This window comes from Schistocerca nitens, chromosome 1 (assembly GCF_023898315.1).
Source record: "Schistocerca nitens isolate TAMUIC-IGC-003100 chromosome 1, iqSchNite1.1, whole genome shotgun sequence".
Classification (NCBI taxonomy): Eukaryota; Metazoa; Arthropoda; class Insecta; order Orthoptera; family Acrididae; genus Schistocerca; species Schistocerca nitens.
The window spans coordinates 207621508-207639937 of record NC_064614.1 but is presented as its reverse complement, the minus strand read 5'-3'; positions in this window follow the sequence as shown (position 1 = coordinate 207639937).

Below are 18430 nucleotides of genomic sequence, written 5' to 3'. Positions count from 1 at the left end.
GATCTTTCTTCAGTCTTGTTTACATTATCAACTGCAGCCTCTCTGGTGCCTTTGAACTGCGCTGATCAACCAAATGGCAACCCGCCTCGCTGCCTTCTGAATAGCGAATTTGTAAAATTACTTTGTGTTCTGGCGTGCTTGGAGTAATATTTATTTTGCAGTCTGATGGAGCGGTTGCCTGTTTGTAGCTTTGCAGTGTGGTTAGATGTACATTGACGATGTGCAGTGTGAGAACATTCGTAGTATGGGTTTCCGATCCGTTCAAAGAAATCGTGTGGTCCATGCATAAATATTTTCTTGGTTCGCTTCACGAAACTGAAGGTAGAGAATTACATTAAAACTCTCACGCTTGGAAATGTGTTTCCCTTGCGGGGATCTGTTCTTTGGGCTTTGGTAAGCAGAGTAGGTTTCGATACTTGGTGCAGAAACTATTGGTTCATCCGAATGGCTGAAAATATAATTTCATTCACTTCCTGTAAATGACCCTTTATCAGTATTTTTGGACTTGCATAGGTTTTGCTTTGTTTGAATTTCTCACGAACTGGAACTATGTGTGCCACACATTACATTAATGTTACACGTGTTATTGTGATTTAACTATTTCTGGAGAAACTTATGTGGGTTTTAATTCAAACGTTCCTTCCAATCAATTTTTCCTTGCTAGTCACCCATTTAACCAAGTTCACGCCCATTGGGCTTCAAATGGCTCTGAGCACTATGGGACTTAACTTCTGAGGTCATCAGTCCCCTAGAACTTACAACTACATAAACCAAACTAACCTTAGGTCATCACACATCCATGCCTGAGGCAGGACTCGAACCTGCGACCGTAGCGGTCGCGCGGTTCCAGACTGTAACGCCTAGAACCGCTCGGCCACACCGGCTGGCACGGCCGTTGGGGCTCAGCAGTTAGCATACGATCACTTGATGCGAAACACACGTATTGTCTTCAGCAATTGATATTTAGCAGGCCGGTGTGGCCGAGCGGTTCTAGGCGCTTCAGTCTGGAACCGCGCGGCCACTACGATCGCAGGTTCGAATCCTGCTTCGGTCATGGATGTGTGTGATGTTCTTAGGTCAGTTATGTTTAAGTAGTTCTAAGTTCTAGGGGGCTGATGACCTCAGATGTTAAGTCCCATAGTGCTCAGAGCCATTTGAACCATTTGATATTTGATCGATTTCTCATTGCTGTTAATATCGAAATAAGATTCAGTCGCTGTGAATATTATACTTCGCATTCCTATGCAAGATCTTTAATCAGAAAAGTTAGGTGTTTGGGATAACGCAGTTGGCAGAGCGGCAGTCCTTCATTCTACATAATGAGTGTGATTATCTGATGCGTTGTAATTTTGAGCTCTTACAATTGACTGGGTCACTTGCCCACAGTGATAAGCCACGTTGCTTTTACATATCTCTCAAGTATGGTGGGATGGTCTTATCGCTATTCCCACTGTAAATCGTTGTGCGGAATACGTATGTGTTCACTGCGTAGGCAATTTTCTGCAAACTGTTTGCAGTCAGATCACACTACTAGTCTAATTCATGGGCATAGAGGCAGGTAAATAAAAACGGGACACATGGAAATGAAGGAAGTAAATTGTTTATTATTTCAAAAGTAATCGCTATAAATGTATTTTTCTCAGTGTGAGACAAGAAGATCGATGCCTTCATGGAGAAATGTTTTCGGTTGCTTACAAACCATGATTTTACTCAGGTGTGCACCTCTTCGTCGAAGTAGAAACAACCTTGGCAACATGTGAGCCCGCCTGCATGTTACCGAGGTTGTTTCGAGTATGCTGCAGAAGTTTCGCTGGAAAGCACTTACACTTCCTCCATACAGCCCCGACCTCTCCCCATGCGATTTCCGTATTTTAGGAGCCCTGAAGAAAGACATTTGCGGCTGTCGATTTAATTCGGATGAAGAGGTGCAGATCTGGCTACAATCAGCCGTAAACATTTTTCCATGAAGGTACTGACTGTCGTGTTTCATAATGGGGTACATTTATTGTTATGGCGATTACCACTAAAACGATAAACAGTTTTTTATTTCCTTTTCCATCTGTCTGTACGACAAAAAAAAATCGACGCGCCTCGAAGAAATTATCAGAATGGGATGGAAATCGGTAGATGTGATGTACATGTGCAGAGAAACAAATGATTACAATTTCAGAAAAATTGGGTGATTTATTCAAGAGAAAGTGCTTCACTAACTGAGCAAATAAATAACGTCTTGGTCCATTTCTGGCCCTTATGTAAGCATTTATTAGGTTTGGCATAAACAGAGTTCTTGGATGTCCTCCTGAGGAATATCGTACGAAATTCCATTCAACTGGAGCGTCAGATTGTCAAAATCTACAGCTGGTTGGAGGGACCTGCCCACAGTTCTCCAAACGTTCTCATTTGGGAAGTGATCCGACGACCTTCCTGGCCAAGATAAGGTTTGTCAAGCACAAAGACAAGCAGTAGAAACTCTCGCCTTGTGCGGGTGGACATTATCTTGCTGAAATGTAAGCCCAGGATGGCTTTGCCATAAAGGGCAACAAAACGGGGCGTAGCTATGGTCACCGTACCCATGTGCTGTAGGGATACCGCGGATGACAACCAAAGGGGTCCTACTATGGAAAGAAGTGGCACCCCGGACCATCACTCTTGGCTGTCGGGGCCTATGGCAGGCGACGGTCAAGTTGGTATCCCATAGCTTTCTGGGGCGTCTCCAGAAAAGTCTTCGCAAGTCATCGGAGCTTAGATCGAAGTTGGACTCATCACTGAAGACATTTCTACTTCAGGGGTTTAGACTTCAGGCATAATGTGACCGACACTCATGCAAACGGGTTTGTTCGTGCACAGATTTCAATGGTAGTAGGCGCAGTGGACAACTTGAGCTCAGTCCCCTTTCTGTAAGCCATCTATTGGCCCTTGTGGTCACTGAAGCCTCAGCTGCACGTCGCATCGATGATAATGATAAATCCGGGGCTCTGGGTGGATCTCTGACGGCTGTTCGGTGCTCTGTCATCCTTCTAGGTCAAACACTTCCTCCTAGACGCTGTTTTCGGGGTTGGTTCACACACCTGACAACATTGTCCTATTCAAAGGTCGAGAAAATCGCCAATTACTCTAACCGGCCTCTTTGAGCAATACACCTCCTGTCTCAAATTGCCTACATCAGCGTACGTCGTTCACGGCCACTCTGTGTGGTATAGTTACTGTCAAACCAAATGCGCAAAAAACTTTGTCTGCAAAGATGCCCTGGTATCGACATGTGTCCTGTTTATTATCTTTGCCAGCTGACCTGAAAAAACTGGGCTTCAGCGTCATACACTCCTGGAAATGGAAAAAAGAACACATTGACACCGGTGTGTCAGACCCACCATACTTGCTCCGGACACTGCGAGAGGGCTGTACAAGCAATGATCACACGCACGGCACAGCGGACACACCAGGAACCGCGCTGTTGGCCGTCGAATGGCGCTAGCTGCGCAGCATTTGTGCACCGCCGCCGTCAGTGTCAGCCAGTTTGCCGTGGCATACGGAACTCCATCGCAGTCTTTAACACTGGTAGCATGCCGCGACAGCGTGGACGTGAACCGTATGTGCAGTTGACGGACTTTGAGCGAGGGCGTATAGTGGGCATGCGGGAGGCCGGGTGGACGTACCGCCGAATTGCTCAACACGTGGGGCGTGAGGTCTCCACAGTACATCGATGTTGTCGCCAGTGGTTGGCGGAAGGTGCACGTGCCCGTCGACCTGGGACCGGACCGCAGCGACGCACGGATGCACGCCAAGACCGTAGGATCCTACGCAGTGCCGTAGGGGACCGCACCGCCACTTCCCAGCAAATTAGGGACACTGTTGCTCCTGGGGTATCGGCGAGGACCATTCGCAACCGTCTCTATGAAGCTGGGCCACGGTCCCGCACACCGTTAGGCCGTCTTCCGCTCACGCCCCAACATCGTGCAGCCCGCCTCCAGTGGTGTCGCGACAGGCGTGAATGGAGGGACGAATGAAGACGTGTCGTCTTCAGCAATGAGAGTCGCTTCTGCCTTGGTACCAATGATGGTCGTATGCGTGTTTGGCGCCGTGCAGGTGAGCGCCACAATCAGGACTGCATACGACCGAGGCACACAGGGCCAACACCCGGCATCATGGTGTGGGGAGCGATCTCCTACACTGGCCGTACACCACTGGTGATCGTCGAGGGGACACTGAATAGTGCACGGTACATCCAAACCATCATCGAACCCATCGTTCTACCATTCCTAGACCGGCAAGGGAACTTGCTGTTCCAACAGGACAATGCACGTCCGCATGTATCCCGTGCCACCCAACGTGCTCTAGAAGGTGTAAGTCAACTACCCTGGCCAGCAAGATCTCCGGATCTGTCCCCCATTGAGCATGTTTGGGACTGGATGAAGCGTCGTCTCACGCGGTCTGCACGTCCGGCACGAACGCTGGTCCAACTGAGGCGCCAGGTGGAAATGGCATGGCAAGCCGTTCCACAGGACTACATCCAGCATCTCTACGATCGTCTCCATGGGAGAATAGCAGCCTGCATTGCTGCGAAAGGTGGATATACACTGTACTAGTGCCGACATTGTGCATGCTCTGTTGCCTGTGTCTATGTGCCTGTGGTTCTGTCAGTGTGATCATGTGATGTATCTGACCCCAGGAATGTGTCAATAAAGTTTCCCCTTCCTGGGACAATGAATTCACGGTGTTCTTATTTCAATTTCCAGGAGTGTACATTGACTCATAGGCCACCCAAGTTTACAATTTTGCATTTTCCGTCGATGCCTGTATGAATATCGATTTGTGACCCATTTGCATAAATCTCCTTTTTCGTGGTGCGTCGTTTTTTTTTCAGATGGCATACTACCCTCTAACTCAGGGCATACTCAGATTTAATTTCTCATGTAAACCGTTTCAAAAGTAGTTTCCTAGTAGGAACCTTACATTGTTTGCAACATTAAAGTATTAACAATCGCTGCTGTCCCTATAAGAATGAATGTCAGGCTGTGAGGAAACCAGGAAGAGAGGAAGTGTGGCCTTGAGGCCCGCCATCTGTCACGCCGCTGTCATTCGCAGTGGCCGCGAAGTCGCCACGCCGTCTGGAGGAGTGTGGGCCGTGATTGATGGCCGGCGCCCACATGTGTTCTGCCGGTACCGACTGGACTGGGGGTTACGGCCTTCCTCGCTCCCCACCGATTCTCTCACTGCGGCAGTCAGTGTGGCAAGAGGAGCTGCTGACACTAACAGGTCGAGTGCGAGAGCCCTACGTGTCGTACACTTCGACAGTACGCCCTGTGAACGGCGAATACAGCGGAAACATCACTTATTCTCAGCTTCACTGTTTGTCTCAGCAGCCTTGATACTCTATCGTCGGCTTTGCATGCTGTAAGAGGCCGGTGGCTGGACGTGTGGGAAGACATTTCTCTGTTGGTCTATGTGGCTGCTCACCGCCAACATGTCTCAGGTTCGAACCTCGATGGTGAAGGACAGGAATCGATCAGCAACACGTCAGCAGCTCGCTTGAATTATATTAATGATAGAACTTTCAGCAGTTCTCTGTTGCCTTCTTGGCATACTTTTGGCGTCAATCGAAGGTCATGTCGTGTACGATGAAACTCATGAGTAAGAGGCACGGAGGAATACAGCGTGTATTTTTTTATTTATTCATCACAATTGCAGTCAATTATCTGCGAACCTAACATAGTTGTACGCATATTAAATATTCCTGGTACTTGAAAACATTGCGGAAAAAGTGCTAGTGCTACAAAGACACTACAACTATTTTCTAGCACTACAAATTGTGCTCGTCGTTTGGTGATGATCGTATGCTCAGCCGCCACTTTCGTCATGCTTGGCCTCTCAGGTCCCCAGACCTCAGTGCTTGCGGTTATTGGCTTTGGCGTTACCTGAAGTCGCAAGTGCATCGTGATCGACCGACATCTCTAGAGATGCTGAAAGACAACATCCGACGCCAATGCCTCACCATAACTCCGGGCATGCTTTACAGTGCTGTTCACAACATTATTCCTCGACTACAACTGTTATTGAGGAATAATGGTGCACATATTGAGCATTTCCTGTAAAGAACATTATCTTTGCTTTGTCTTACTTTGTTATGCTAATTATTGCTATTCTGATCAGATGAAGCGCCATCTGTCGGACATTTTTTGAACTTTTGTCTTTTTTTGTTTCTAATAAAACCCCATATCATTCCAAGCATGTGTGTCAATTTGTACCCATCTATCTACATTATTCCGTGACTTATTCAGTTTTCAAATTTATACTGACTTTTTGATCACCCGGTAAATAAGTGATTACCTACAGTTCTTCGCGTTTTTGGTTGGCATCTGTGTTTTCTGTCATCTGGTCGCATGCTGGAGGTCGCACTACAGCTCTACAACATAAGCACATTTTATGTTCCGAAATTTTTTCTTGCCACTTAACATTGTGTTTACCCTAGTTGTTATGTACTATCACTGTTCTGTCACTGATTCTACATTTTTGATCGAAACCTGTGATTTCAAGATGTAGGTACTTTGAGTTCACCATGTAATCACCCTTTTTAGTTTGTTTACATACGTGTTGCCAATCTAATGAAGTATATGTTGAAAACTAACTTATATTCATTTCTGTTATATATATATATATATATATATATATATATATATATATATATATATATATATGTGTGTGTGTGTGTGTGTGTGTGTGTGTGTGTGTGTGAGAGAGAGAGAGAGAGAGAGAGAATATACAGGTATGGACTTTTTTCTGTGGGCAAGTTGTTTGTGATTATTCAGAGCAAGTTGTAGAATGTCGAATATGAATGTAATAACTGTTTCCATTGTGGTGTTACTCTACTATTTTATCTGTTAGTGTAAACAATGAGTTATTTCACATGTGCACTTCATCATTCAACAGGGTTTTCACTATTACTTTGGTTTTCTGTATGTGGTAATTTTATTTCCAGGTTAGAGAGTAATTTTTTTTGTTGATTCGAATTATTTTCATGTTTTCTTCATTAATGGTTGGTTTGTAATTGACTTCTCTTAGGTGTTCTGCAAATGTGGCGTTGTTTGACCCATACTTTCAGGCTCTCATGTGTTCTTTGTATTTGACATCAAATGTTCTGCCTGTTTGTTCTACGTATCTGCCATCACAAGTTTTGCACTGTAACTCATATGTACCTGATTTCTGGTATACATCTCAGTTATTTGTCAGTTTTGGGGTCTATTTTTGGGTAGAATTGTCTGTTGTGTCTGCTATGTTTATTCCCTGTGTTTTAAAAATTTTGGTGATCTTGTGTGTGAATTTGTGTTTCTATTTCACTGTGCTTGCTTCTGTGGTGATGTTCTCAATGGTTTTGTGCTTTCTGCTTTTACTTTGTTTTTAACTTTGTTGTTTAGCTTTGTGATTATATTACTATTGCACCTATTATTTTGGGATATCTGGATTATTATGTCCAATTCTTTTTGATAGTTTTCTTTGAGTGGCACTGTGTTGAGTCTTTATAGCATGTGTCAAAGTATTGCTGCTTTTGTGATTTAAGGATTGCGGAACGATAATGTCAGTTGCTGTGGGATTACAGTACATTTGAAACATGTGTTTAATGTTTTCCCTTTTTATTGTTGTACCCAGAATGTTAATTTGGTTATTCTGTACTATTTATTTTGTGAATTTTATATTTTCATGTACCTTGTTGATATCATTGTGCAATTTTCAATTTCCGTTTGTTGTTAGTCTATTAAGCAGATGATGCCATCTGTATACCTGAACTAGTATTCTTACTGTTTTCATAAAACTAATCGTTTAATGTGATTTATAAAAATATTTGCAAAGGCTCCATAGGTAATCCATTTTCATGTAAACAAAATTCATTAGTGAACTGGAAATAATTTTGTTCTGTTATGAGCTTTATTAACGTGAGTATTTCTTTAATCTGTTCCTCAGGGAGTTGAGTATGTGTTTTCAGATTCTTATCTATGGTTTCTACTGTTTCTGGTACTGGTATGCCGGAATACATGCTGTCAATATCAAATGAGAGGAGTGTTGTTTTGTCTGGGATTTTATATCTTTTATTATTTGTATTAGCTGTGTAGTGTTTTTAATGGTTCGGACTTCCTGTACTTTGACATTTTGAGACAGCAATTTTAACATGTATCTGCAAGCCTGTAAGTGGGGGATTTTCTGTAATCCAGTTTTGATCTCAAAGGAAGGTTCAGTTTGTGGATCTCTGGCTGACTTCAGAGGACAAGTGTAGTAGGCTTAATCTTGTCAGCTTTCTTTTATCTGTTTTATCAAGTGTGATGTCTGTATTTTTCAGAGTGTTTTACTTTTGTCTGGAATCTGTTTTTTCTGATTTTAATTTTGTAATATTATTTTATGAGATTTTCTGTTTATTGCTCTTTCTCTATAAGTACACACTGTTCCCCTTGCTTGCCTTTAAAATGATGACTTTTCATTATGAGGTTTTTTCTAAGTTTTTTGTGTGCCACAGATTCTGTGTTTGTGTTGTTGAGTTTTCATATTGGTTATTATATTATGAATTTCATCTTTTACTTCTCTAGTTAATCCAAAGTAGACACTGCTGTTTCCTCTCCTATCTTCCCTTGTCAATATACTTTCTGCTTCTCTAATTAGATATTCTATGTAATCTTCATCTATTTTTGAATTTACTTTGCATTTTCATCTTTGTTCCAACTGCTGTCTTTCTTTACTGTTTATTTGTTCACTTATCACGGTTAGAATTTCTGTGTTTGTTTCTGTTAAATATGTATAGAGTTGTTGTGATTGGAGTTGTTTGAGCTGACTAATCTTTCTCATATGAACAGTTTCCATTCTTTGTAGAGCTGTTTTGTGTGACTTCCGACCTTGTTGATCAGATAGGAGACAACTTCCATATTATTAATGGTGTTTGCAAGTGTGTCTTATATAACTCTTAATTTAGCTGTTGATTTGTGGAGTATAAGAATTTGATTTCGAATTTTAACCACATTTCCTGAGCAGCTTGCATTGTTTTTGAGCGTTAGATGTACTGTTTTTAAGCTTTACACTAATACATTTAGGTACAAGATCGTTACATTTGGTACTGAATTTTTTGTATTGTATGGTTTTATGAATGTTCAGATGCATTCTTCTGAATTTCTGCTGTACACCACATGGAAATGCCTGGCATGGCGTGAATAACGAGTTCCTCTGCGTGGCTAACAAAATAAATATTTCTGTGCTTGTTGCGAAGGATGGCCACGCATACGATCTCGTTAATGACAATTTCATATTTTCATTTGGAATTTGTTGTAATGAATATTGCATTATACTATTAATTTTAGTTCAGAACAATTTTATCGTCTTATTATAGATCTTGATTGAACATTGACTTTTCTACTGAGTTTTTGGTTTCGTTCAAACATTAATCTGTCTTTCTCTCACCATAGCGATTACACTTACGCTACATGCTGAACAACATTCACATGACCATCGTGAACAGGAAACACATTCAATCTAATTGTCATTTTTATTACTTTTGTAATAGATTTCACCACTCCCGACACCTTCATCCTCATCCCATTCGTCAAAGAATTTTCGTTATTTTTTACAATGTCTGCATCAGATGAACATGCTATTTGCTGTAATTTTCTTTTTTACCTTCTTCAGTCGGTTTTTCTCTTCACTATTACTTATCTTTGGTGATATTTTAGGGCCTTTTTGTGTTTCATTCCTTTCCTTATCCCTCTTTTTCTTTACAGTTTCAATATTTTCAGAAGTTTAAGCCTTTCGATACAGGCGCTGTCTTCCTCCTAAAATTCCTGGCTTTATCAATAGAAGGGGCAGGTGATATTTCTTCCAAAAGTTTCGTCTGTGTTGGACTTAGGATAAGTCAGTTTTGAGGTGGTAATCTTGAAAGTTTTCCAATTAGCAGGGGTGGAGTTCGAAGATGTGTCAGTGAAAGAATTTGACTTGTTCGGATAACTTTGCTCTTCTGATGTGCGAGGGATCAGTAGATCTTTTGATGAGTTGGTTGGCGGGTGTGTGAGATTCTACTCCTCCATTTGTTTGCACAGACAAATGAGTATAGCCTGAGACTGAGGTTATCTTCAGCGGGATTACCGCAAGTGTCTTGAAGCTAAATTCAATTGTGCTCCATCTCTCTCACATTAGAAAAAGTGGTACTTCTCTCCCAAATAGCACTGGTCCATACCTCCAACTTGTCCTGGACAGTTGCACCATCCCGACCTCTATCTGTAGGCAGCGAACTGGGTGACCATTTTTAGTTAGTTTCTTGCCTAAACATTTGTCAATATCACAGTAAAGAAACTGCATCAATACTGTGGTAACTAAGCGCTAATACTAAATTTATGTATCTACAGGATAAAACTTTTTTGCTTACCAGAACAAAGAATGTAATTCTTCTTTAACAATAACAGGAAAACGAAAATACCACTTCTTCGTTTGTTCACCAAAATACACTCCTGGAAATGGAAAAAAGAACACATTGACACCGGTGTGTCAGACCCACCATACTTGCTCCGGACACTGCGAGAGGGCTGTACAAGCAATGATCACACGCACGGCACAGCGGACACACCAGGAACCGCGCTGTTGGCCGTCGAATGGCGCTAGCTGCGCAGCATTTGTGCACCGCCGCCGTCAGTGTCAGCCAGTTTGCCGTGGCATACGGAGCTCCAGAGCAGTCTTTAACACTGGTAGCATGCCGCGACAGCGTGGACGTGAACCGTATGTGCAGTTGACGGACTTTGAGCGAGGGCGTATAGTGGGCATGCGGGAGGCCGGGTGGACGTACCACCGAATTGCTCAACACGTGGGGCGTGAGGTCTCCACAGTACATCGATGTTGTCGCCAGTGGTCGGCGGAAGGTGCACGTGCCCGTCGACCTGGGACCGGACCGCAGCGACGCACGGATGCACGCCAAGACCGTAGGATCCTACGCAGTGCCGTAGGGGACCGCACCGCCACTTCCCAGCAAATTAGGGACACTGTTGCTCCTGGGGTATCGGCGAGGACCATTCGCAACCGTCTCCATGAAGCTGGGCTACGGTCCCGCACACCGTTAGGCCGTCTTCCGCTCACGCCCCAACATCGTGCAGCCCGCCTCCGGTGGTGTCGCGACAGGCGTGAATGGAGGGACGAATGGAGACGTGTCGTCATTGTGCCGACATTGTGCATGCTCTGTTGCCTGTGTCTATGTGCCTGTGGTTCTGTCAGTGTGATCATGTGATGTATCTGACCCCAGGAATGTGTCAATAAAGTTTCCCCTTCCTGGGTCAATGAATTCACGGTGTTCTTATTTCAATTTCCAGGAGTGTAGATTAATCGCGAGTAGCGGGAGCTGCTCTACAGCGTCGCATTTGTGAAATACGCCACTGATCCGTCTCACCTTGTGGTCTATCCCTCCCAGACTTACCCAAATGTCAGTTTTTCGATTAAGTCTCAATCTAATTGTAGTTTCAATCAAGGCCCATGGTTGGGGAAATTGGCACGTGCCTGATGCAGGAGCGGCTCATTTCGCTGATGATATAAGACGATGTGGCCCCAGATGAGCAGGTCGGTCAGGGACTGTAGCTTGTGTTGCGAGATCGTCTGACCCCAATACGGATTTTTGTGTCAGGGTTCATTCCAAAACCGAAGGGTACGGCAGTCCCCTTGACAGGGTTGAAACACTGCAGTAGAGAATTATACATTAAGATTGAGGAAATGATCCGGGAGGAGAGTGCAGAATTGCGTCAAGATGCGTGAACGATATGCCGAACACCTCTTTTTACAGGTATGAATGAATAGTAAACTGTAAAATATAAAGTGATGAAGCAGTATTGTATTTTTTGATAATTAGGTAAAATTTGAGCCAAATTAGATAGGGACTTAATCGAAAACTTTAGATTTCAGTTAAATTTGTAGTAACTAGGACAATATTTCATACTGAAGTCAGTTGTGACTCAGCATAATCATACACTCGAAGACGACGTGCTTCCAGACCCATGTTTGATGCAATGTCTTTGGTTCTATTACTGTATAATTTCACCGATCCAGTTTCCACTATTAATTGTTATTCACACAATGTAAAGAAATTTGATAGAAATGAAGCCATAAATAATTGTTTCCTCTTAGTAACAACCTCTCCTATCCAGTAAATATCGAGGAAGTCTCCTGAAACATTCAGCATTCCCTGTCAACTGCATGGACAGAAAACACCTTTCAGCTCATCGTCATCGTTATCATCATCGTCATCATCATCGTCATCAGTCGTTGTAAATCCCCTGCTGAATAAAACTCTCCTCCGAAATTCTCCTCGTTTGACGGTTTCCAGCTGTACACATCACTGACTGTGTCATCTATCCTCTGTCCGTTAGGACATCGTCCATTTCTTTTCTAATTTTTTGATATCCAGCAAAGTGTTCTTTTTGTATTGCTATGGTACTGTTTTAAATGTTTCTATTCAAACATCACCATGTTCTATCGTCTTTCCATTTTTCAAGATTGAAGGACTTAATGCACTCTATCTTGCATTGTTTCCAGAATGTCGTTGTTTTAATTATTAACTCCCTGTGATACAGATTCATTGTTTGAAGTATACAGTCATTTAAATACATCTTCGTATCTTCGTATAACTTCCTCTCTTTTAGTTACTTTTCTATCTCTCAACTTATTTGTTACTGCTCTCAGCTGTCTCCGTAACCTGATTGCATTCTATCCTATCACATGCCACAATTTAGTTTAACCTGTCTTATTCCTATTATGCTTTACTTGAAACTCTCGGTTTTCCTTTAATACCTGCCATGATCCATTTATGGTTTATTTTTAAATTTTCTTCCTTGTATCATAAATTACTTCTTATTTCAAACGTTCAGGCTAATATCAATTAATAATTATTGCTTCAAAAACTGCGATTTGTCGTGTTTTTCTTCTGGGTAAAATCCATACTTGATAATTAGACAAAATAAGGCAACAATTATCTGCTTAGTTTCATGGGAGTCGCCATTTTTATCGCTATGTTCTAAAACAGTCAGGAGTCGAGAAATGGAAAGACGTTGCTGAGTCCCCACGCATCAACGTCCTTTGGTCAACTTTCCACAGGTAGTGTTACACAGTTTCGCGTGATAGAACGCGTAACACACTAAGTAATAGCTCGAATGTGCCCTTCTTACATTTCAAGGCACGGCTCGAAATTTACGCCATGCGAGCTGCCACGGTAAGAAGTCCTAGTCATACAGCACGAAACATTACCTTGTCAGTTGACGTCGATCGTTACTAGAGTGCTTCGTGATCTTCAGTTGCATAGCTTCAGTTGCATCAATGAATTTGGCATTTATAAACTGTACCACGCAATCTTTTCCACTCACAGTTGTCTTGATCGTATATGATGGACTTGCGTTTTACCGTCTTCGAACCTAGTGAGTCGTTATTAGAGCTATGAAGCTACTGTAACCTCTTTAATGTTGTTGCTCTATCAATCCTCACTATTAAAATCGATTAACAATTTTAAGCTAGGACCGTATGTGTGTAATTGAATAACAGCAAAGTTTTGCCATACGCGTCTCACCTCAGTTTATTATGGCATCATCAGTGACCTGAAATACATATACATTTTCAGCCGTATGCGGTACTTTCTACCTGCATATTGTGTTACTGTTCATATAAGCTACAAACACGTGGTCGGCATTTACATCTGGATTTGGCAATGGTGGTGGCACAAGGAAATCGGATGCTCTTGCGGTCCACTCCTTAGTAGTTACCTACATGAGTAGAACTTCGGCAACTGAGCTCAAGAAAACCATTTTGGGCTTCTCCAGCGGCCATTGGACATCAGTTATCAAAATATGTGCAGTTTCATGTCGTAGTGGATGATACGCCTGCACTTTTCTCAACACGTACGGTTCACTCCCATCACCGCGATGACTGAGCAACACGTGAACATGCTGGATCCCTTTTCGATTCCGATATTTTATGAAAATACATATATTCAAGACATCTTGTTTCAACAGTATGGGGTCGTCTTACAATTGACCTGTAAAAAAACAACAGCGAAACATTGACACAATTTCAAGCAGTGCTAACATCACTCAGCCGACCACGATTCCAGATCTTTCAACAGCGATTTCGTCTTATGTGAACTTCTGAAGAACGTCGTGTACCATGCTAGACACAGAACGCCTGCTCAGCGCGACATAGACTGTACAGGAAATGGCCAACATCACTGGCGACATATTGCGCAATGCTACACGATACCTTCAGAAAAGCCTTACTGAAAATGTGCGCCAAAATTGACGACATGTGACCAATGTAATTTTTCAGAAGTGGTGCCTAATGTAACATCCAGCCCTGTAGATTTTTTTTAACTCTAGATAAAATTTTATGTTCATTCATTTTGCTCATTCTTTTGAAGTTTCTCATGTTCATTCAGAACATTATGTCTCTAAAAATGTGCTGCGTTTATACAGGATGGTCAGAAAAAGTCTGAGAAGCTAGTAAGTGTGCCGCAGGGTAGTTTGTGCAGGGAAACAACTCGTAAGAAAAAAAATTCCATAGGTTGCACCGTTTCCGAGTTAATTAACATTGAAGTTTGTCACTCAGACAGTTGCGCGTGCAGTTTCAAGCGTCCCGCTAGCTGCAATTTTAAGTAGATGGTAGCGCACGAGATTGCCCAGCCTTTAGATCGGGTTCTATCCTTACTACCGTACCACGTCCACGTCTCGTATCGCTCTCTTGTTCGGTTTTAGGAAACCAAACGAAATACACGTTAGGCGACACCGTCTCTGGCGGGCCTCTTGAATTTGCACTCACAGCGGCTTTATTGGCTAACATCAATGCTAATCAACTGTGAAACGGCGCAACGTATTGAATGATTTTCTTAAAAAAATTTCCCAGCACAACCTACTCTGCAACACCCTTACAAGCTTTTTACTGTTTCTAACGATCCTGCGTAATATGATTAAATACGGGCACATTCTGAGAAACTGTCTGTAGTGGACAACCACACGAAAGACTTACAATTGCAGTCTGATCTACAAATTAGCGATTCAGACGACGTGCAGGAGTCCGAAAGCCTTTGGTCCAAGAGACTTTGGCAAATGGCGGATTGTGATGGACGGAGGCTCGTCGAGTGTCAACAAATGCGAGATTTATTAGTCGTTTGCATTCTACTGTCATTACTGAATGCAAAATGAGACTCACCAATGAATGTAGACGTCGGAGAGGTGTGCTTCCAGTAAAGATGAATAAACAGTCTGTGGCATCGCTGTCAGTGCATATTATGATTGGGACACAGAACAGCAGCAACGAGCTGTCTGGTTAGATGCACCATGGTTCGTATTACAGTTGCGATAGGATACATCGCCTTCCAGGAACGGTCTATCCAACTGATACTGCCGCAGCGGAAGTAAGTGGTCTCGTGGTTGATAACGGAAAGCTCCGTTGAAGCTGTGGACAACGTCAATATTATTGCCATCCATTTGTATTACTTCGTGGCTGAGGTCTTCCCAACCGACGAGCCATTTTATTGACTCAAAACTCTAAATACAGACAGGGTATATCGAGATGTTGATTAGTGCTATTTGATGAACCGGATCATAAATGTCTCATCTTTGAACCCGTTAGAAAACACATAGAATGTCTTTAAATACTAGCAGAGAGTCCATTAACAAGCTTCAGCAGTAGTGCGAGCTACGCGTGAACATCTGTGACCTCGTACCTCCCATCTTGAGGAAAATGGAAAGGGGGGAGGGGGGGGGGGAGAGAGAGAGGCAGGGGGTGTATTCCGGCTTCCCGCACGAAACTCGTCGAGCCAGGGTGATACGCTGTGACGTCAGTGAGGAGACAAGGCGGCATAACAGACCTTATCATTAGCTGCAGTATCCGACTAGTATTGATCTCGTGAAATGTTGTCGTTTGTGTTATGAGTGCTGCCTTCCTAGAGAAAACTGAAGTGCCGCTGAAAGAAATATGGGCTACGGTAGTGTGCCTTTGCTCGTATCAACAACGCTGCACACTATACTCGGGATGCTGTATATTTAAGATACCCCCTGAACTTTACTATTCAGCGCTGATCGTCATCTCTTAGCTCATGTGAGATGTGAAAAGCGAACATGTTAAAGAAGCGTTGATATTTTCCTACGTTGAGTATCTCACCCACTTTTTGTCGTTACTGATATATGCTCTTGAATACTAAATGTGACATTTTTGTACTTCGTATTAATAACATATTACTTCACCTGTTAGTTTCACACAAGTATAAGAGGCCTGTGTGAAAAAAATACCTCAAAGAGATTACGAGCGTTATCTTCGTAAAAAGAGAAAACTCGACCAGCTAATTAGTACTGAATCTGTTTCGTATTCAATCAGTGTAGTAGGGAATTAGTAAAACGAGGGCTATTGGTGTCAGTAAAGTTAAGGCTGAAAGATACGCCGTGCCTTACAAAAGTCTATAAAATGAAACTTATGACTGAAAGAAACGACGCGCAGGCTACTTTGTCAGGGCAGATTCGATGCCTATTAAGATGTTGGAAACGTGTTATTTGGCGTACAGTCTACTGCCTTTTTTGGAAATTTTAGTGGAAGTATTGATAGATGGCTGGCCTCTGTCCACATCAATGTAGCCACAGAAACACTCCTGCGAGTGTTGTAAAGCACATCCTATTGGTGTAGTGGAAGAATTGCAGACAGCATATATTCTGCAGAGTCTTTCTATCCCTCGAGTTTTACTTTAAGAAGTGAGAAGGGATATGCTCGATAGAGCTTTTTTTCGGCTTATACTGGTTGTTCTGAAGTATGTACACTCCTGGAAATGGAAAAAAGAACACATTGACACCGGTGTGTCAGACCCACCATACTTGCTCCGGACACTGCGAGAGGGCTGTACAAGCAATGATCACACGCACGGCACAGCGGACACACCAGGAACCGCGGTGTTGGCCGTCGAATGGCGCTAGCTGCGCAGCATTTGTGCACCGCCGCCGTCAGTGTCAGTCAGTTTGCCGTGGCATACGGAGCTCCATCGCAGTCTTTAACACTGGTAGCATGCCGCGACAGCGTGGACGTGAACCGTATGTGCAGTTGACGGACTTTGAGCGAGGGCGTATAGTGGGCATGCGGGAGGCCGGGTGGACGTACCGCCGAATTGCTCAACACGTGGGGCGTGAGGTCTCCACAGTACATCGATGTTGTCGCCAGTGGTCGGCGGAAGGTGCACGTGCCCGTCGACCTGGGACCGGACCGCAGCGACGCACGGATGCACGACAAGACCGTAGGATCCTAAGCAGTGTCGTTGGGGACCGCACCGCCACTTCCCAGCAAATTAGGGACACTGTTGCTCCTGGGGTATCGGCGAGGACCATTCGCAACCGTCTCCATGAAGCTGGGTTACGGTCCCGCACACCGTTAGGCCGTCTTCCGCTCACGCCCCAACATCGTGCAGCCCGCCTCCAGTGGTGTCGCGACAGGCGTGAATGGAGGGACGAATGGAGACGTGTCGTCTTCAGCGATGAGAGTCGCTTCTGCCTTGGTGCCAATGATGGTCGTATGCGTGTTTGGCGCCGAGCAGGTGAGCGCCACAATCAGGACTGCATACGACCGAGGCACACAGGGCCAACACCAGGCATCATGGTGTGGGGAGCGATCTCCTACACTGGCCGTACACCACTGGTGATCGTCGAGGGGACACTGAATAGTGCACGGTACATCAAAACCGCCATCGAATCCATCGTTCTACCATTCCTAGACCGGGCAGGGGACTTGCTGTTCCAACAGGACAATGCACGTCCGCATGTATCCCGTGCCACCCAACGTGCTCTAGAAGGTGTAAGTCAACTACACTGGCCAGCAAGATCTCCGGATCTGTCCCCCATTGAGCATGTTTGGGACTGGATGAAGCGTCGTCTCACGCGGTCTGCACGTCCAGCACGAACGCTGGTCCAACTGAGGCGCCAGGTGGAAATGGCATGGCAAGCCGTTCCACAGGACTACATCCAGCATCTCTACGATCGTCTCCATGGGAGAATAGCAGCCTGCATTGCTGCGAAAGGTGGATATACACTGTACTAGTGCCGACATTGTGCATGCTCTGTTGCCTGTGTCTATGTGCCTGTGGTTCTGTCAGTGTGATCATGTGATGTATCTGACCCCAGGAATGTGTCAATAAAGTTTCCCCTTCCTGGGACAATGAATTCACGGTGTTCTTATTTCAATTTCCAGGAGTGTATTTGAGTTACCATTTAACTTCATAGCGTCATTAGATCCTTGCAAAGCTTTTTAAGATCGATGTAATTCATTTATCTCTTGCCGCGCTTTTCTACGGCTGTCTGTCTCAGGTGTAGCCCTCAGGAACTGCACATCTATATTCTGGGACTCGCGTATTGTCGTTAATAAATTTCATCAAACTTATTCGTTATTTCATCTTCTTCCACTTGCTAAATACTGT